General features: G+C 38.4%; 1 long non-coding RNA gene across 1 annotated transcript; it reads left to right on the forward strand.

Moving 5' to 3' along the window:
- The first annotated feature begins 251 nt into the window (after positions 1-251).
- Positions 252-21,196, forward strand: LOC103883957. The gene is made up of 3 exons (XR_002521719.2): positions 252-537; positions 1,534-1,592; positions 19,961-21,196. It is a non-coding gene; the product is annotated as an uncharacterized LOC103883957 (long non-coding RNA).
- Positions 21,197-22,577: the final 1,381 nt, after the last annotated feature.

Genomic DNA, 22,577 nt, shown 5'->3' on the forward strand with positions numbered 1-22,577 from the left:
GGCCAACATGGCGAAACGCCATCTCTACTTAAAATACAAAAATTAGTTGGGCGTGGTGGCATGCACCTGTAATCCCAGCTACTGAGGAGACTGAGGCACGAGAATCACTTGAACCCGGGAGGCTGAGGTTGCAGTGAGCTGAGATTCTGCCACTGTATTCCAGCCTGGGTGACAAGTGAGACTCAGTCTCAATAAATAAATAAATAAATACATAAAAATTAAAAAAAAAAAAACCATGGAAAGGAGATATCAACTGATGTGATGTAAAGGAAGAGCATCATTCATTCATTTTTGTCTTATTTCTCTAACATAAATGAGGTAATTTATGTATGCATGCTCTTATGTGCACAAAATGTGATATGTATGTGTTGTGTGATGCCACTGTAGGGAGAAGCACCTGAAGTTGTTATGAATGATTAAAAAATTATTTCAGAGAATACTAACAGTGGGGTCCATGAGAAATCAGCAGTCCTGTTCACCTACTCAGTTACCCTTTGCATCAGGACTAGACTTGAAAACAGAAGGAATTAGAATGAGGTAATCTTCTCATCTCTCCCTTCCTTTCATGACATATTGTAGTCTCTTTCATAAAAATCAGAATGGTGTTGGTCAGCATAATTGGCAATTATTTACAATCTGTCATAACATCACCTATCTTTAAGCTGAACTTGGGTGCTCAATACATTTAAGGTTCTTCTTCACCTTTGGATAGCTATCAAACTGTTGTTTAAAAATTCTGTTATCTTCCCAACTGGCCAACAATGATGGTTTCCATTTTTGAGACTAGGTTCCAATATAAGATCTTAGAAAATATTGCTAAATGTAGGACATGGCATATTGATACAAGGTTGTAAAGCATGAATGTGATAGGAATTTAGAGCATACAAAATTTACTAATTATAAACCAGTTACTACGACTAGCATTGATAGTGGTATCATTACTACTACTACCAATTCACAACTAAAGATAGGGAGGTTTAAGAGGTTAAATGACTTACATAATCTAAAACAACTAGTAAATGAACAGCGGGGCTTTGAATAGATCTTCTGACCCCATACATTGGGTCCCCTCACCATACCATCATACAAGACATATTCTCTGTGCTTTAACAATTTTCGAACAACTATTAATGACAATAATAAAATGGGTAGGCAGTTTAAGAGAAACTAAGTTACTCTGGGAGTTTCGAGAGGAGAAGATCACGGGAGAGGGTTATTGGAGGTGATATTCCACATGAACTTTGAACAAGAGTTGAAATTTCAATTGACAGAAAAAACAGGAGGGCATTTCAGGTGTCTGTGATAGCTGGAGAAAAGACAGAGAGTCAGAAAAGATAGAACATATTTAGGGAACATGAAGTAGCTGATGTTGCAGAACTGTAGGAAAAATGTGGGATAGCGGTGGGAGACAAGACAAAGCAGGTAGCAGTGTGAACTAAATTTGGTAGGTGGAGGTGTACCATTCAAGTTTAGTGAATGATGGAACATAATTAGATCATAATTAGATCTATGCTTGATCTACCCTCAATTCAGGTGGAGAAGGAAGAGAGCGGAAGTAGGGAGACCATGGAGTCAGTCATCACTCAGCAAAGGTATGGGGAACCCAAACACACTTGTGGCAATAAAAAAAAGAGTGAGAAGCAAGATAAATTTCCATGGTAGATTTTTCTTTTTTATCACTTTAGACAAATGAAGGAAAACACGGGGTGAGGGAGAAAGATATCAAAGAAGACTATGTGATTTTGAGACTGAATAATGGAGAACTGTTATTCTATTAACAAAAATAGTAATGTAGAGATATTGCTTTTGATGGGAATAATGAGTTAGAGTTTTTCATGTATTGAACAATGATTTTAGTTCTCCTGGGGGCCTTCTTGAGCCTTCTATGTCATTCAGATATAAAAGGATGAGAGGCCAAACTTACAGAAAATGCAAATGCGCAATAAACGTACAAAAGACTTCAGCCTCATTGGTAATCATGTAAATGCAAGTTTCTTTTTAAGAATATATTATTTTCCAGCCTATTACATAAAGGTTGAGAAAACAAACTAGACAAACTACTCAGCAATAAACTTAAGAAAAATATAGGATTTGTAAGAAGAAATCTAAAAGGTCTACTGAAAGACAAAGAAAGTTGGAAATAAATAGAAATAACATATACTTGAATAGAAAGTTTTAATATTTTAAAAATGAAAATTGCCCCCACATTTCTGTTTTATGTTTTTGTTTTTGTTTTGTGATGGGGTTTCACTCTCACCCAAGCTGGAGTGCGGTAGCACGATCCTCCTTCACTGCAACCTCCGCCTCCCGGGCTCAAGCGATCCTCCCACCTTAGCCTCCTGTGTAGCTGGGACCACAGGTGCGTGCTATCATGCCTGGCTAATTTTTTTGTATCTGTGGTAATAACGGGGTTTCACCAGGTTGCCCAGACTGTTCTCAAACTCCTGGGCTCAAGCAGTCGGCCCATCTCAGCCTCCTAAAGTGCTAGGATTTTAGGAATGAGGCACCACACCCTGCCCTGCGATTATAAGCTTAACTCAGTCACAGTCAAAAGTTGACAAAATGAGTTTAAAAGCACCTGGATATTTTATTAAGTGAAATAAAATAACCAGGTTGCAGAACACTGTGTATAGCATGCTATGATTGCTGTAAAGAAAGGAAAAATCACACACACACACACACAGACACACACACACACACACACACACACACACACTGTCCTGGGAAGGGAAGGGAAATGGGCAACCAAAAGAGAGACAGACATTTCATTTCATCCCCTTTCCTATTTCTGAGTTTGAAAATGTAAATACATTATATATCAAAATTAATGAAATCAATGAAGAAGAATAGTTAGACCATTTTTTTTTTTAAAGAGGAATAATTGAGGCCAGGTGCAGTGGCTCACACCTGTAATCCTAGCACTTTGGGAGGCCCAGGCGGGTGGATCACGAGGTCAGGAGATCGAGACCATCCTGGCTAACAAGGTGAAACCCTGTCTCTACTAGAAATACAAAAAAATTAGCTGGGTGTGGTGGCACACCACTGTAATCTCAGCTACTCTGGAGGCTGAAGCAGAAGAATGGCGTGAACCCGGGAGGCGGAGCTTGCAGTGAGCAGAGATCACGCCACTGCACTCCAGCCAGGCAACAGAGCAAGACTCTGTCTCAAAAAAAAAGAGGAATTATTGGTGTTGGGGTAGGGAGGCATTGGTATGACATACTTGACCACATAAAAGACTTGTTACAAGGATTAAATAAATGAACATATGTAAAGAGTTTGCAACACTATATGTAAAGCATATGTAAAGTATATGTAAAACAGCATATGTAAAGGCTTTGCACGTGAAGTATCACATAAATATTTGTTGCTATTATTGTCACAATCTTGATATGTGAACTGTATGACTTAAATGCCATCTATCACGAAGGAATATATCGATAGATTTTTACTATATGAAGTTTAAAAACTTTTGGAAGAGAAAAAATAAAAAAAATAAGATGAAACACAGCAAATGGGGAAAATAGACTTAGAACATATATGATGAGCAAGGTCAGTCATTTCACAAATTTTTTTAATAGCTATCCTGGGTCAGGCGTTACACTAGAGGCTGGCTATGTATATGATGATTAAGAAGATGGTCTGGCCCTCATGGAACTTATAGTCTACAGAAACTAAGAGTTAATATTCTTAATATGCAAAAGATTATTAAAAATCATAAGGGAGAAAAACCCACAGGGTCCAAAGAATTTTTTAAAAAGAAAATATCAGCTGGGTGTGGTGGCTCACCCCTGTAATCCTAGCACTTTGGAAGACTGAGGCGGGTGAATCATGAGGTCAAGAGTTCAAGACCATCCTGGTCAACATGGTGAAACTCCGTCTCTACCAAAAATACAAAATTAGCCAGTCGTGGTGGCACATGCCTGTAATCCCAGCTACTCGGGAGGCTGAGGCAGGAGAATCGCTTGAACCTGGGAGGCAGAGGTTACAGTGAGCCAAGATTGCGCCACTGCACTCCCACCTGGGTGACAGAGTGAGACTCCATCTCAAAAATAAATAAATAAATAAAAAGAAAATATCACTAATGGTTAAAAATATAGGAAAATAAATTCAATCTCTGTAGTCAATTTCACTTGAAAAAACTAATAAGATACATTTCTTTTTTCGTTTGTTTATTAATGGTAAAGATTTTTTTAAAAAGCCAAACTCCAGTGTTGGTATGGTGGAGACAGAGGCATTCTTGTATCCTGGGAGTGGGAGTATAATCAGCGTAAGCCTCCTGCAAGGCTGTTTGACGACATGTATTGGAATTTTAAATATGTAAACTGTTTGACCTCTTCCACTCCTAGGAAGAAATAACTGGGTGTGTATTTGAAGATGTGTGTCAAAGGATGCTTACCTCAACATTCCTTAATAATAGTAAAAAAAAAAAAAAAAGAAAACAACCCTAATATGTCTTACTAGGTAATGAGTTAAATTTTGGTGCATTGGTACAATAAAATATGATGTAGTGGTTAAAAAGAATGTAGATTTACACACATTGACATGAAAAGATGTCATAATATAATATTATGTGAAGGAGGTAGATTTCATGATAGATTGTCAAAAATACTATGATCCAATTTAAAAAAATGTGGGTGTATGTCTGAATGTGGGTATGTATAGAAGAAAGTCTGGAAAGATAGATTCTAAAACATAACAGAATGCTTTGGGGTGGTAAAATTAGGAGTGATCTTTGTTTTATTCTTTGTACCTTTTTGCTGGCGTTTTCTGAATTTTTAGCAATGACTAGATTACTAAGATGTCAAAATAAAATTATTCAAAAGTTGTTCCTAAATATTTCTGAAAAACTCTTTGGGAATAATTTTGGTTTAACCAAAGCCATGATAACTGAAATTTTTATTATTTGGACTCTCAGGTTTTGCACATTTATATTTTTTCCTGTCCTAAGTCAGTAGGGAAACCTTTGTAAATAATAAAATATTCCAAGAATTTGGAACAAAATGACAATCACAGAGTACTGACCTCATTTCCACAACAGTTAAAAGTATTGAAGAAAAAGAAATCTTGAGAGGGCAGCAGACAAAAAAATCTGAGCAGCATTGACCTCTCTGAAATGGGTTCCTTGGCAGGGTTGGGGGTGTGGTGGAATGGAAGATAAATGAGGATTTCACGTCTTCCTTGGTTTGCTACTGGCCTTATTGTTCTCCAAACTTCATAAATTTCCCCAAATAGTAGTCTTTAGGACTCACCTTGTCCGTGTCACTCTTCTCCCATCCTGGTTGAATTTCATCTTATTTGCCTTTTTATCTGGACATAGAGTTCTCTTGGCTTTGCAACTGTGCTAAGGTGGCAGAAAAATTCCCCAATTCAACCCAGTCTTTTGTGAGACTTGGGGGCCTAATGCTGATCATATTTGCAGCAGAATTGCTCTGTAACTCACAACACTACCCATCTATGAACAGACAACAAGGATGTCTCAGCCCCAGATCTTGGGGCTGGAGGAGGGGCAGCCTTTGGGGACTATGGGGTGATTGTAATGAATCTGTGATTTCATATAGGTCCCAAGTTTAGAAAACGAAATAGACAAAAAGACAATTACTGTCATGTGGGGACCAACATTTTGAAACACAGATTAAAAAGGAGTTCCTGTTTTCAAAAGTATACAAACTACAAATTAAGAAAATAAACTCTGTATGGTCTTTCCTGTATTTGTATTTCTGTACATGCAGTTTCCCTCTCCCCATCCCCACCCGCAACTTTCCTGTCCTGCTGAACCCAGCAGTGGCAGGATGCCCAGCACACAGCAAGTGTTTTTTTTGAGACAGAGTCTTGCTCTGTCGCCCAGGCTGGAGTGCAGAGGCGCGATCTGCGCTCACCGCAAGCTCCGCCTCCTGGGTTCACGCCATTCTCCCGCCTCAGCCTCCTGAGTAGCTGGGACTACAGGAGCCCGCCCCCACGCCCTGATAATTTTGTGTGTGTGTGTGTGTTTTAATAGAAAAGACGGAATTTCACCGTGTTAGCCACTATGGTCTCGATCTCCTGACCTCGTGATCCGCCCGCCTCGGCCTCCCAAAGTACTGAGATTACAGGCGTGAGTCACCGCGCCCACTGCAAGTTTTCTTTTCTTTTTTTTTTTTTTGAGAGGGAGTCTCGCTCTGTCGCCCAGGCTGGAGGACAGTGGCGTGATCTCGGCTCACTGCAAGCTCCGCCTCCCGGGTTCGCAAGTTTTCTTTTTTGAGATGAAGTCTCACTCTGTCGCTTAGGCTTGGAGTTCAGTGGTGTGATCTCTGCTCACCGCAACCTCCGCCTCCTGGGTTCAAGCGATTCTCCTGCCTCAGCTTCCCAAGTAGCTGGGACTACAGGACTGCGCCACCACACCCAGCTAATTTTTGTATTTTTAGTAGAGATGGGGTTTTGCCCCGTTGGCCAGGCTGGTCTCGAACTCCTGACCTCAAGTGATTCTCCTCCCTTGGCCTCCCAAAGTGCTGGGATTACAGGCGTGAGCTACCACTCCTGGACACATAGCAAGTTTTCAACAAGACTGTTCAGTCCAAATTGTATAGCCCTGTAGAACAGCCCACCCACTTCTTTCCCTTCATCTTAGAACAAAATTCTCACATGAGTTACAAAAAAAGGGAAACAAACTGATTGTGGTGGTACTTAAAGGTGGACGAAGGAGAGGCGTTGATCATCTTCATATTCCTAGGCCTCATTATTGCTTTACCGACTAGAAAAATTCACAAAATTTTCTGAACATTTCTTTTCCAAAATAAATGTGGAAATGCTTGCTATTGTAAAATGGAAAAGCTTATGCGTTCTGAAGAGCTTTATAATCATAAGTCTGTGTATCTGAATTGGAGGAAAAAATGACATGTGAAGGAAACATTTGTAGACTCCAGTTTCAGCTACTATAGCATTTCTTTAAATAAAAGAGAAAAGAATATTACCTCAGATTTATGAATAACTGCTTTGTCTATGTTACTCTCAAAGTCAGCATTTCACGAAAGAACTTTGTGTTCTATTGTTTTTTTTTTCTTCTTTGAACTACTTTTCTTTCCATGTGATAATGTCAGGATTTTTAGTTTCTAACAACTCATCTATTAACAGCAAAGAACAGGCAGGACGTTTGAGATAAGGAAGTAATTAGGAGGTGCTTTTATGTGTTTAATGGTTCCTGAGTCTGAACAGTCTTGTGAGATTTGGATAGGGCTCTTTGAAAAAGGAAATGTATTCAAAGTGACAAGCTAATGCAGGATTTCAATTTTAAGCTTGTGGTGAGCCCAGTAACATAGGCTCATGTAGCAGAATTTGACATTAGATTATGTTAATAAGGCACACTCCTACCCCGACTCTATCCCATTTATACTAATAATCAGTATATCAGACGGGCATACGAACAGGCAGAAAGACATTCTATCCATGACAAAACAATTTAAAACATTTTCTGAGTGATGTTTCCAAACTTGGAAAGACTGCAGTACAGTCGGCCCTCTGTATCTGTGGGTGCCACATCCACAAATCCAACCAATTGTAGATGGAAAATATATAATAAAAATAACAATAACAAAACAACAAGTAACAATATAATAAAAACTAATACAAGTAAAAATACAATAGGTAGCATTTACGTTGTATTTGGTATCATAAATCATACATTGTAACTAATCTAGAGATGATTAAAGTATATGAGAGGATGTCTGTGATATGAAGATACTATGTCATTTTATATAAGGGACTTGAGCATTTGAGGATTTTGGTATCCATGGGGACTGGAGGTGGAGGTATTCTTGGAACCAATCCTCCCAGGATACTGTGGGAGGAGTGTACTAGGCCACTTTTAAACAAATGATTCTAGTCCTTTAGATAAAATGAGAGACAATCCTGATAATGGTGTACCTATGCTGTTTTCCATAGAGAAATCAGATGTGTGTTGCGTATTTGTAAAGCCAACTGCTTTGTGAAGAGAAGGCAGAGTGTCAGGACCTAGGCTTTTGCTGTTGTGTCTGCCATTTCTTCTGTTTTTACCCATCAGTATAGGACCTGCTCCATAACATGTCTTCTTCCGGTGAGCCCGGACATGTCTCACTTTTGCAGCTCCAGAAACAGAGCTGATCCAATTAAAGCAGGCACTTTCAGATGGAATTCACAGATTTTGTTACTGAAGGAACAGGGAGAGCCAGCAGGAAACTGGGCTGCCTGGCAAAACCCACGGTGACCATCAGTAGAAAGGGAGATGTGATCACTATAAAAATGAAAAGCATCTTTAAAAATAATGAGATTGCTTTTAAACCTAGAAATGAATGTGAGGAAACCACATCAGGTGGCCATAAAATCAACAGTACTGTAACCTTAGATAATGACTCCCTGGCTGAGGTTCAGGACTGGGATCACAAGGAGACCTCATTGGGAGAAAGATGGTGGGTGAGAAGATGGGGGTGGAAAGTGGTGAGCAATATTACCTGTGCTCAGAAACAGGGGATAGAATGAACAAATTCAGTCTCAAACTCCTAAGGACTCCTAAGCTGTGATCCAAACTGCAGAGGTTGTTTACACAAAATTCCAAATTAAAAAGAAAGTTTCCTGTTCCTTCAGTGTCTAACTGAAATGCCACCTCTGCACTCACTCTTCCCAGTCCTCCAAACAGATACTCTCTTTTCATCTTTTGAACCTTTAGCACTGGCTTTGCGCCTCCCTCGAGGTACTCACCACTCATCGCCATTTAGATCCCCACTTTCCTGACTTCACTGATTCACCTTTACCTTTCCATCTGCCATGGCTCCTTGTACAGGACCTCGTCCATAGTAGGCATAGCAAATACTTCAGTGAAGAAGTAAATGAATATATTGATTATTTAAATAGTCCGGTAAAATGCAAAGTTAGGTACAAATAAATCTGTTGTGGATTGAACAAAATCAATGCATGTAAAAGTTTACTTTTTTATTGCACAATAATACATATTTATCATAGAACTTTAAGAAAATACAGGCAAGTAAAAAATTATCTATAATTATTCTATCAAGAGAAAGCCACTCTTCTGTCTTTTCTTCTATTCATAGACATACATAGATCTATGTATGCTTATATTTATATGTATAAATATATAATGTGAACACAAACACACACGGATACATTTTTCCAACCAAAATATAATAATGGGGTATCCTTCTTTGTAGCCTGTGTTATTTCAACTTCTCTGAGAAGCAGACATCAAGACATGATTAGATGCAACGGTCCTCAACACTTTTAGCACTAGGGATGGGTTTTGTGGAAGACTATTTCTCCACAGACTATGGAACAGTGGAAAGGATGGTTTTGGGATGATTCAAGAGCATTACATTTATTGTGCCAAGGCCACAAGAGCATTACATTTATTTCTATTATTATTACATTGTAATATATAATGAAATAATTATACAACTCACCATAATGTAGGATCAGTGGGAGCCCTGATAGATAATCCTATCTGGGGTTGATGGAAGACAGTGACAGATCATAAGGCATTAGATTCCCGTAAGGAGTGCACAACCTAGATCCCTTGCATGCACAGTTCACAATAGGGTTCGTGCTCCTATGAGAATTTAATGCTACCACTGACCTGACAGGAGGCAGAGCTCAGGAGGTAATAGGAGTGATGGAGAGTGGCTGTAAATACAGATGAAGCTTCACTGGCTCACCTGCTGCTCATCTCTTGCTGTGTGGCCCAGTTCCTAACAGCCCCCAGACCAGTACTGGCCCGTGGCCTGGTAGTTGGGGACCCTAATAAGATAAGAATCTGTGAAAGAAAGTCGGGAGAGGCTGGGAGTTAGATAGATAGATAGGGGAAATAAGTCTGACCCTAAGTGAAGCAAAGAAAGATAGGAAGGTGACTGGTAATATCCTAGACTGCCATGTAGTGCAGAGAAAGTTCAGCAAGACCTTGTGGAGTACTTTAGTAGAAGAGCTGGGAGATGTGGACTCCTCTGCCATCAGAAGAGTCTACATTTCCCAGGAAGGAGACTGCAATAGTAACTCTGTCAGGTTCAATCACCATGGCCTTGGCACGGATGCAGAGACAGATTTTCGGAGAACAGCAGCAGAGGCCTTTGAGCAATTATACTCCCTGTAGTTGGAAGTGCACTACCAATTAACCACCTTTTATTAGGGCCATCTTTCCAAGCCATAAAATACTCATATATAGGGTTTCAATAATATTTATGCTTCAAAAATAATACATAGATATTTTAGAAAACCTGGAAAATGAGCTGAAAGAAGATAAAATTTATAAGTAAGTCTAAGTCTAGAATTGCCCACTATTAACATTTTGATATATGCTTTTTCAGGTTAAAGTGTATATATGTAATGTTATATGCTTATATATTTGTATAAATACAAAATATAAATACATATATATGTTCACAATTTTCTAGCATTTGGGAAAATGACAGTATCTGCTCTTTAGTGTATCTTGGACATATGAAACAGAACAGGCTGTAAGTTCGTGGAAGCTGATTGAGAGATTTTTAACATATACAATGATAAGACATTATATCTGCTGAAGTGGTTTTCTGCTTGGATTTTAGAGATAGGCTTGATTTCATACCTCTTCACCAAAGTTATTTTATAAATTGTATATACAGTTTTGTATTAAATGATATAAGAATGTAATGAGCAAATGTGCTGTAATCTTTCAAAGTTTACTTGTGTTTTCCAAAGTAGTAGCTTAGTGACTAAGCCAATAGCTTTATAAAAGTGATTTATTTTGAAATTATAAAAATAGCCGGGCGCGGTGGCTCACGCCTGTAATCCCCGCACTTTGGGAGGCCGAGGCGGGCGGATCACAAGGTCAGGAGATCGAGACCACGGTGAAACCCCGTCTCTACTAAAAAATACAAAAAATTAGCCGGGCGCGGTGGCGGGCGCCTGTAGTCCCAGCTACTCAGGAGGCTGAGGCAGGAGAATGGCGTGAACCTGGGAGGCGGAGCTTGCAGTGAGCCGAGATCGCGCCACCGCACTCCAGCCTGGGCGACAGAGCGAGACTCTGTCTCAAAAAAAAAAAAAATAATAAAAATAAAATAAATAAATAATAAAAATAAGATTTTAAAGGTTGTAACATGTTCAGTAAATAGTGTTTGTTGAAAAGTTGTGGTTAAATACATAGAGCTCTTCTTAGTCACGACATACATAACTAAAGAAGAAATGAGCACTTTGGGAGGCCGAGACGGGCGGATCACGAGGTCAGGAGATCGAGACCACCCTGGCTAACACGGTGAAACTCCGTCTCTACTAAAAAATACAAAAAACTAGCCGGGCGAGGTGGCGGGCGCCTGTAGTCCCAGCTACTCGGGAGGCTGAGACAGGAGAATGGCGGGAACCCGGGAGGCGGAGCTTGCAGTGAGCTGAGATCCGGCCACAGCACTCCAGCCTGGGCGACAGAGCGAGACTCCGTCTCAAAAAAAAAAAAAAAAAAAAAAAAGAAGAAATGTTTTGTGGAAACATTCAAATGAAGATATAGTTCTTGTGATATGTAACAACTTTTACATGAATGAAACAAACAAACAAAAAGATTTGAGAATGTGAACTGGTATTCATTGAGTTAGCACCTACAAGGATGGGTTCTTATTTCTCCCCACCATGCTTTCTTGATGAATGTGTATGTGTAATGTACAGAAATGATCTTATTAACATTCTCTTATTAACTTCCTGCTGGCCTTCACTTTAAGAAATTTTTATAGTTGAAATGTAATCTATGTAGGCAGGCTTCAACAACCTCAATGTATAGATAAGATTATAATTCCCTTAATACTCCAGTTTATAATGGCCCCAAGCACCCACCACTTGACTGGCAGGCTTTCCAGCTTTCTTCTAGCATTGTTGTAGTTCCCCTGTTACTGTCTGCTGGTGGAGAGAGAACTCAAATGTCCCTTGAGGCTAAATTCGGTAACTGCTGGCTTCTTGTTGTACCTTCTGGTTTTGGTTGTCCTAAGTGCGAGGGATTTGTCCCTGGTAATGTTCAGTGGTTGCTGACCACCCTGCCAAGAACCTCTATTCTCCTGCAGAGATGTGATTCCAGCCATCTCAATGTGGACCTCTGCCTATTAGCCTCGTTCATGATAATTCCAAGGGTGAGAAGGAAGATGGCCTCTCGTCATCATCCAAATTCTACCAGGGTTCTCCCACAGCAAAACTCCGCAAGCTCTGAGTGGCATAGCACCTGATATAGCAATTTCAATTTGGATATAGGTTCGTTTTTGCCAAGTTGCATCCAATACGCTTGAGTAGCTGAGTCAGGATTCTCTCTTTCCAGGAAGCAGGATGCAGAGACTGGGATACTTTAATTCCATGATTTAGGTCTTGAAGCTAAGAACCGATGGTATGGACTCTTTTCACCCCGCAATGCTCTCCTGGCCTTCTGCCCACTCTTCCCTGACACTGCCTCCTTAGGATGAATTTCCTCAGTCTGACACTGGGTCTTTCTTTTAACCACTGTGGAAGGTGTATGTTAGGGAAGAGGGTGAAGGTGAGGGTGGGGAAAAAGATGGTTCCTAACCAATGATTGACAAAAGGTTATGTTGCATAACACTAAGCTATGCTCAAGAATTAACACTGAATCAGGAAAAGGCTGAAGGAAAGAGAATGATCCCGAAGAGTCATCTTCAATCCAATATTAAATTTTAAAATACCTCACAGAATTGTGTAATTTTACAACTGGAAGGGATTTTAAAACCTTTTTCATCCAACTCCCTTATTTTATCTGTGCAGAAACTGATGTGACTTGCTCAAGGTCAGGGTTATTGACAGAACCAGCTCTATAATCAAAATTATCTGACCCTGTCAACCTCGCACCCACAATTCAGCAAACACATCTTACAGATCAAAACCACTCTGTTCTATTCTTACTTTTATTAGAATCAAACATACAAACAAGAGCTTTAACTTTATTTTTTAAATCAGAATAACTGTTAGCAATGTATAGATGTTTTAGGACAGATCCCTTACCTGGATTCACCAGGATTACAGTGATCTATTTTTAGTTTTCCATCTTCCTAGTCCTATACAAGATACTGTTTCTATATTGTTAATACATTGAGACAAAAATTCTTCAAAAATAGTAAGTAAAAAGGTGTATTTCTATCTTTATCCAGAAGCTTTTATCTAGCAAAATTTAAAAAAAATTTTCTTTTTTAGAGACAGGTTCTAGTTCTGTTGCCCAGAGTGCAGTGGCACAATCATAGCTCATTGTAACCTCAAATTCCTGGGCTCAAGTGATCCTCCTGCTTCAGCCTCCAGAATAGCTGGGGCTACAGATACGAACTGCCATGCCAGCTAAGTGGAAAAAAAAAAAATTGTAGAGCTATGCTATGTTGCCCAGGCCAGTCTTGAACTCCTAGTCTCAAGTGATTCTCCTGCCCCCTACTCCCAGTGTTGGGATTACAGGTGTGAGCCCTGCCCCTGGTGTAGTGAAAATTTTATCTAGTTTATCTAGCTTTATTTAGCTTCATTTTAATCTAACAGATACCTGAGTACAGGATAGAATAGGTTTGCCCTAATTTATAGCACATTGTCAGGTGTATTCACTTTCCTTCTGATGTGAATTATTATTGTTATTATTTTTTGAGACAGAGTCTCTCTCTGTCACCCAGGCTGGAGTGCAGTGGAGCGATCTCAGCTCACTGCAACCTCCCCATCCCAGGTTCAAGTGATTCTCTTGCCTCAGCCTCCTGAGTAGTTGGGACTACAGGCCCATGCCACCACGCCTGGCTCATTTTTGTGTTTGTAGTAGAGACGGAGTTTCACCATGTTGGCTAGGCTGGTTTTGATCTCCTGGCCTCAAGTGATCTGCCTGCCTCAGCCTCCCAAAGTGCTGGGATTACAGGCGTGAGCCATTGCACCTGGCCTCTGATGTGAATTATAATGGCTGCTGGTAAGACCCAGCGGCCAATAGACACTAATGTAATTACTATAATCTCTTGACCAGAATTAAACATTTCAAGCCAATGCTATACCACGAAAATTTTCTACTAAAATCAGACAGATTCTTAACACAGTTTTTCTCTTCCACTGTAATACTTTCATTTTCTGCTATATATGAAGTACATAAAAAGGTTAATAGTTGTGCAGTAAAGGAAGAAAAATAACTCCCATATTCATTTAGCATGAAAAGATTCTTTAAGCAAATCTCCAGTCAAGAGTTATGATTGATAGTAATAATAGAGATAAGCATGTTTTTAATTCAAAATTAACATAAGCAGAAGGAATGTACTTTGCCAGTTATGGAATTAATCCCTCTAGCTGAGATTATCTTCAAAATTTTCAAACAGGTTCTGTCAAGCAGGAGAATATAATATCATTTTACAGAATTAGTGTCTGAAATAAAAAAATTAACATTTCTTTGTGTGTGTGTCTTAGATTTTGTAAAACATCTTCCACATTCTAATTCTTCCTTAGAATAAACTTAAAGAGTAAATACTATAATCTCCCAATTTATAAATGAAAAAAAATCCTGAAGTTCAACAAGGTGAAATGACTGCTTTAGGTTACAAGTGTAGTAAATAGTGGAGTCTTTTTTTGTTGTTGTTGAGACAGGGTCTCTGTCATTGTGGTGTGATCACTGCAGCCTTGACCTCCCGGGTTCAAGCAAGTCTCCCACCTCAGCCTCTGGGATAGCTGGGGCTACAAGTGTGCACTACCACACCTGGTTAAGTTTTTGTATTTTTTGTAGAGATGGGGTCTCCCTATATTGGCTAGGCTGGTCTCAAACTGCAGTCTCAAGCCATTGCCTACCTTGGCCACCCCAAGTGCTGAAATTACACATGGCTGAGCCATGGGCTGGGCCAATAGTGGAGTCTTGATTTGAAATAATGTTTTCTGATTTTATTTTTCCTTTTTTCTTTCTCCTTTTCTTCCAGTGATTTAAAAACTGTATGCCTTTTCCCAAAGAATGCCTTTCTGAGGAATAGCATGCATATTTTCAGATACCTAGACTAGTGCCACTTTACTACAAAATACTATTGTAGCTTTGAATATAATCTCCTGAAATCCTTTAAGATTGCTTTTTTTTTTTTTTCAATTAAATTGTGATTTAGTACCAATGGGTTCTTTGAGTATTTTAAGTTGATGACTCTACTTTTTAGGCAAATAGACTAAATTTATAATGACATTGTCAAGTATAAAGTAATTGTTTTCAGAATTTTCCTAATCCAACATATTGTCCCAGAAAATCAAGTATTTTTTAGCAAATAGGGAACCTGCAGTATAATAAGAGAAAAATCTAAGCAGAAATATCAATATTTCATGAACATCATAAATTATTTTAAAAAGTGGTCCTTCACTAAAACGTATATTGGTTTAAGGCCAGGCATGGTGGCTCACACTTATAATCCCAGCACTTTGGGAGGCTGAGGTGGGAGGACCACTTGAGGCAGGAGTTCAAGATCAGCCTGAGCAACATAGTGAGACCTTGTCTCTACAAAAAAAAAAAAAAAAAAAAAAAAAAATTATCCAAGTGTAGCGGCATACCCCTATAGTCCTAGCTACTCAGCAGACTGAACTGGGAGGATCATTTGAGCCTAGGAGTTCAAGAATGCAGTGAGCTATGATCATGCCATTGCACTCCAGGTTGGACAATAGAGCAAAACCCAATCTCAAAAAGAGAAAAAAAAAAGTGTGTGTATGTATGTATTTAAAAATTACATAAGTTGGACATGCTAGTTGAAAAAAATTAAAACAATGCAGCAGGGTATGAACTAAAAAGTTTGCATTCCTCTTCTCACCCAAATCATTATTTGTGTGCATGTATCTTGTCAAATCTTTCTAATCATTCGTTTTTAAAATGAGAAGTCATAGATATGACTAATAAATGAAATGCATGATCCTTGATTGGATCCTGAATTTAAAATTGATTCTATATTGATAATGGCATTGTATCAATATTTACTTTCTTCAGAGTGATAATCGTATTGTGGATGTAGAAGAACGGCCTTGTTTTTAGAAGATATGTGATAAAGTATTGGGTTGAACTGTCAAAGTGTCTGAGTCTAACTATCAAATGGAAGAGGAAGGTATGGAAAAAGGAAAAGAGGAAGAGAGGGAAGGAAGGAGGGAGAAGGAGAAGAAAGAGAGATAGAGAGGATGAATGAAAGAAAAAGTAACTGGAAATTTTACGAACTGGTGAATCTAAGTAAAGAGTATCTGGATTTTATTGTATTATTCTTGAAGCTTCTCTGATGGTCTAAAATTTTTCGAAATGAAAAGAACAAGAGGGAAAAAATAGAAGATATCATAACAATGTGCTATAATGAAAATAGCTATTTGGTGCTAGAAATATCTGTGTTGAATTCCAGACTACAAATTACTTAATAGCCAGGTGACCTTGGCCTAGCTAGTTAACCTCTGAATAATTCAGCTTTACCTCTTTAAAATAAAAGTACTATCTACCTTGAAGCATTCTTTTAATAATTGTATGAAAGAAGTCCTGACCTACAATATTCTCAATACATACCGGTTCTCCTTTCCTCTGAACTAACACCTATTTTCTTTAATAATAACTTATGTGAGAACTTTCTGTTTATAGTAATGTTGATCTAAATTATTCAAATCAATTTCCCCTCTCCGTCCCCCAGCTGAAGACAACTAAAAAGGCTGGATATAACATCTTAAAACATTTCTTGAAATATTAAAGAGATGACAAGACAGTAAGACATTTTTAGGCCAACAATGGAAGGAAAATGAGAACTTAAAGAGAAAAGCAAGAAAGAAGTCACTTTTGTGTTGACGTCATTTTATAATTCTTTAATATTAGAACCTTCATTTGACAGGCTTGAGGACCTGGAAGACAAAAATCAAAGTCCAGATCTTGCTTGGAGTGGGGTTTGAAGCAGTGATGCCTCTCACAAATAAGCTGAGCCTTCAAAGGGCTACAGCCTGGGGGTCAACCACAAGCAAGACAATCAGCTCTGTTCAAATCCCCTAGTCAGTTTGAATTGCCTCTGACCCTCATGGGCAGGAGCAAGCACAGATCCTCTCTTGAGCAAAGTTCCTTCACTGTAAGCCTTAAATTATTCCTATAAATCCTTTTAAAAATGCATTTGTAATGCATCAAAGATAACCAGGCATGGCCTGGTGCAATGGCTTACGCATGTAATTCAGCACTTTGGGAGGCTGAGATGGGCAAATCACGAGGTCAAGAGTTCAAGACAAGCCTGGTCAACATGGTGAAACCCCGTCTCTACTAAAAATACAAAAATTAGCTGGGTGTAGTAGCATGCACCTGTAGTCCCAGCTACTCAGGAGCCTGAGGCAGGAGAATTGGTTGAACCGGGAGACAGAGGTTGCAGTGAGCCGAGATCGTGCCACTGCACTCCAGCCTAAACGGCAGAGCAAGCCTCTGTCTCAAAAAAGAATAAAAAAAGATAACCAGTCACAAAGATAAGTGATAACTGAGAAGAGTAAATATGACACATTGGAAATAATCAAATGTAACTACCAAAAGCAAATTAAAAGCATAACTAAAAGTTTTGAACTTAGCAGATAGTTTTAACATTAGAGGCAACTAAAGATGAAGTCAGTGAACTATAAAGTATATCAGAAGAAATTATCCTGGGAACAACATATAGAAACAATATGAAAGAGGATTATAAACATAAAGGATACTGTGTGAAGATCTAACATAGGTTTAACTGGAGTTCCAGAAGGAGGGGACAGAGACAAGGGAAAAGGTAATATCTGAAGAGATAATGGCTGAGAATTTTCCAGCCATGAAAGGTAACAATTCACAGATTACAGATGACCAGTGAATCTCAAGCTGAATAAATTACAAAAAAAAAAAGAAAAGAAAAGAAAAGAAATCCTTACTTAGAACCCACTGTAGTGAAACAGCAGAAGACCAATGACAAAAAAAGTCTTAGTGTAGAAAAAAAGACAGATTATCTTCAAAGGAGAGATAATGGGGCCAAGTAAAGGCCTAGATAGCTTCACTGGCAGCTCTACTAAACATTTATGAAAGAAATCAGGTCTCTCACAAATTCTTCCAGAGAATCTTGATCCTGTTTTAGGTGTTCACCATAACCTCCACTCAAGATGAAAACTCTATTCAACTTTGTATGGGAGGTTTTGGCAGTACAGTAAGGTGAGAAGAAAACATAAAAGTGTAATGACTGGAAAGAAGAAACAAAACTGTAATTTACATGATATGACTGTATATTTTTCTTTACCTGTGTGTTATATTTCACACTAAAAATGTTTTAACAGCCTTATATCTTCATAACATTTTATGGTTTTTCAAGGCACTCTTACAATAATGATCTTATTTGATTGTCACGGTTCTGTGAGGAAAAGAAGTTGAGTCACAAAGCTGGCCAGTGGGAGAATTTGCACCAGAACGCAGGTCTACTGTGCCTTTCCAGTTTGTAGGTATCTTTCTATGGCATTCAGTCTAATGACAGTTGTTCATAAAGTAATCCTTTTGTTTGGGAACATAATTTACATTATGTGATGTGCTATTGGTTATAAAGTGATACAAAACTGTACGTGACTGTGGAATTAGATAGGAGGAAGAAGCTATAACTTAACCAAAGCAACTGTTTTACTTTGGTTATGAAAAGAGCAGATGCTCAAAGTATATTAGAAGCCATTTATAGCGCTAGTGTTAAAGGCTAAATTGTGTTCCTCCAAAATTCATAGGTTGAAGTCCTAACCCTCAGTATCTCAGAATGTGACTCTATTTAAAGACAGGGTGTTTTCAAAGCGGTAAAGTTAAAATGAGGCCATTAGAATAGACTCTAATCCAGTATAATTGGTGTCCTGAGAAGAAAAAATTTGAACACAAATGGGCACAGAGGGAAGACCATGTGACGACAGAGGGAGAAGATGCCATCTACAAGCCAAGGAAGGAGGTCTGGAACACATCCTTTCCTCAAAGCCTTCAGTAGGAACCCACCCTACCAACACCTTGATCTCAGACTTCCAGCCTCCAGGACTGTGAGAAAATACATTTCTGTTGTTTAAGTGACCCCAGTCTGTGGTACTGTTATGGCAGCCCTAGCAAACTAACGTAGCTACTGACTAAAATAAAATAAAGGCCATTACTCTCTAGCAAAGTCAGATATAATCAGATACTGGATTTATACAGCAATTCTTAGTTTTTTTTTTTAGCTCTTCACTTGTAACTTTAAAAACCTATTGATTTTTTTTCAGGGAAAATAACTTTGCTACTGAGTGTTTGATACTCTCTAGTCTCTATCTGCCTTTTCACCATTGAAATAAATTTTTTATAACATTATATATTGAATCAATTGAGATTTCATAGTAATTAAATTATTATGTTATAGCAGAATAGCTGTTTCTGTGATGGTTCTTTTCATATTATCAGATAATGTAAATGAGTTCGTATTATCTGTGAAGTGATCCAACAACATTTTGGAAGATATCATAAATTTCACTTTAACAGAACATGTTAAGCTTACATTTAGGGGGACATATTTTTGAAGAGTTAACATGAATGCTAATATATTAACTATCTGAAAAGGCACTGGGACCCTGTCATTTATGCCCTTCTCTACCCAGGCTGAATGTACCTGGAACATCTGGTCTTTCATTCATTAAATTCAACATTCCAGCGGAAAATGCTGTTGGAATGTGCAAAGATTCAAACAACAAGCCAGGACAGCTGCATCTGAGACCAGTTCTATTTTGAAATCAGAAAACCCATGCAAATAAACAATAGCAACACACATAAGAAGTGAATTAATGACAGCTTACTGGAGATGACTCAAAAAGAGAAAAATTTCAATTGCACTTTCCAGCCTTCTCTCAAGGATTAAAAGAGGTAGATTGCTAATCATCCTGAATCAGATGGTAGATTTATGTAAAACAAATTTATACTATATTACAAAGAAGAAAAAATTTCAGAACATTTTATACTCAATGACTTTTTCTAAATGAAATAATTCCACTTACACTTCCCCCCACATTTCTCTCTCAACAGTTCTAAAAAGAGGAAGAAATCAGAAGTTTTCTAATGCATTGCCATTATTGGACCCTTCTAACCGAAGGCCTGAAGTCACGAAGCCTGGCCCGAGAAGGCCATTTCTGGAGTTCTCATGGTTGTTTTCATGGGAAGCAAAACTCATTGGGAAACTCTCAACTTGCCAACATTTCAATCAGGAAAACTAGTGAAGATATATACCTGGAGAAATTAATTTATTCATCTGGCCAAAGAATTTTAATTCAGTCCTCATATATTGAGTAACAATGAAAAATTTTATAATTAGCTTAAGTTATATGGTACTTTTATTAGTGAAAAACAAAGGAATTTAATTCAGATTAAGAACATTCAAGAAATGGGTCATACGGTTAGCTATGAAAAAACTCCAGAGAAAGCTCATTGTTGCTTAACTAAGGTACAGTATATTGATTTTAGAAACTTCAGGGGTGCTTTTGTTCCAAATCAAAAATATGCTGTGTTTCTTATATGTCATTTTTATGCTCCTTAATTTACCTATTTGAATACTGTCAACAACATAGTTCAGTGTTTTTTCAAAAATAAAATTTAATGACTGGTTCTTTTTCCATTTAAAACAATTTCTTTTAATCCCTTTTTCAAAGTTTATTTTATTCTCTTTTTCAAAGTAAGGGGAAATTCTAGAAATGCTTGCTGGCATAGTCTGATTGTTTAAACTTGCTACTTTATAGCCAATCTGTTGCTTACTAATAATTTTAATTGCATCAATCACTCATTCTAAAATTGTGCTTTTTATCTTGACTTGTTCAGTTCACATGCACTCCTGATTATGAAAGAGTTTTTTTCTGATGCTCCAACTCACTGGAAAATGAGGGGAATCAGTTTTTCTTGTAAAATATGTACTAAACCATTTACTCTTTACAGAGCATTGTACTAATCGGAGGCATTATGCCTCTGTCTAGTGAATCAATCTGCTTAACATTCTTATACTTACATTTTGCAAAACCCAGTCCCTGATCACATCTCTAGAAGGTTTCTAAGATTACTCCTTTATAAAGTTTCTCATTTAGGTCTTAATTTGCAAAAATTTTAATGAATGTTCATTGGTATGTTGCTTTATAACTTTTCTAATTATTTAGTTCTTAAGATCTGTCTTCATAGCTTGACTATAAACTTTCAAGGGTTGGCACCATGTCTTCTACTATTTATATAACTAGCAACATCACTGTGATTAGTACTCATTCACCTAGAAATCTAAAATAACATATAGAGTTTTTTTTTTTTCTTTTTTCTTTTTTTTTTTTTTTTTAGAGACAGGGTCACACTCTGTCACCCAGGCTGGAGTGCAGTGGTGTGATCTTGGCTCACTGCAACCTCCACCTCCACAGTTCGAGTGATTCTCCTGCCTCAGCCACTTGAGTAGCTGGGATTGCAGGTGCCCACCATCACGCCTGGCTAATTTTTTTATTTTTAGTAGAGACGGGGTTTTGCCATGTTGGCAAGGCTGATCTCCAACTCCTGACCTCAAGTGATCTCCCTGCCTCGGCCTCCCAAAGTGCTGGGATTACAGGCGTGAGCCACTGCACCCAGGCCAGTGTGAGAGTTTTGACCTGCTTCATTTCCAGCCTGATCAGGTTCACCCCTCCTTAGGCAACCTGGTGGTTCTCTGCTCCAGGGAGGTCACTATATGGATGCCAAACTTAGTGCAGACACCTGATCGGCTTAGAGAACTATGGTCCAGATCTCTTGTGCTCAGGTGATCCTCTCACCTGAGCCTCTGGGGTAGCTGGGACTACAGGCAGGCACCACTGTGCCCAGCTTAATATAATATTTCTACCGATGACATCCAGTCACAGTAAAATTCTGAAGTGTTTTCTGAATAATTGAAGAAAATGTGAACTGAGTTTCATGCTGTAGTCCAATATTTTGAATTTCAGCAATCTTAAATTATAAATGTATGTCCTCATTTTCAGATCCCAGATTATGTTCTCCCTAATCATTCCAAATGAACAAGAGTTCACTATGTGGTGTTCTGCATAAAGCAGGAACTCAGGCCTTGCGTTTGATTTTAACAAATTGGAACAAAACCCCAAAAAGAAGAAAAACTTTTCAATTTGCATCCCATTAATTTGTATTTTGTGATAAAAAACAAAACAAAACAGGGAGTAGGCTGAAGTATATCTTTGTTTTAGCTATGAAAATAGGGTTTACCCTGTAAATTTTTAATGTAAAGAAGGTGAAGAAACTTAAATAATTCATTCATTCAACAGCCAGTTATTTAGCCCCTACTAAATACCATATGCTCTTCTTCTTCTTTTTTATTTTTGAGACAGGGTTTCACTCCTGTTGCAGTGGCACGATCTTAGCTCACTGCAACCTCTGCCTCCCAGGCTCAAGTCATCCTCTCACCTGAGACTCCTGAGGAGCCGGGACCACAGGTGTGCACTCCCCCACCCGGCTATTTTTTTGTACTTTTAGTAGAGATGGGATCTTGCCATGTTGTCCAGGCTGGTCTCAAATTCCTGAGCTCAAGCAATCCGCCCACCTTGGCCTCCCAAAGTGCTAGTATTACAGGCGTGAGCCACCATGCCCAGCCTAAATACCACACGCTTTTCTAGACTCTTGGGATATATAGGAAAGC

This window comes from Papio anubis, chromosome 6 (genome assembly GCF_008728515.1).
Source record: "Papio anubis isolate 15944 chromosome 6, Panubis1.0, whole genome shotgun sequence".
Taxonomy (NCBI): Eukaryota; Metazoa; Chordata; class Mammalia; order Primates; family Cercopithecidae; genus Papio; species Papio anubis.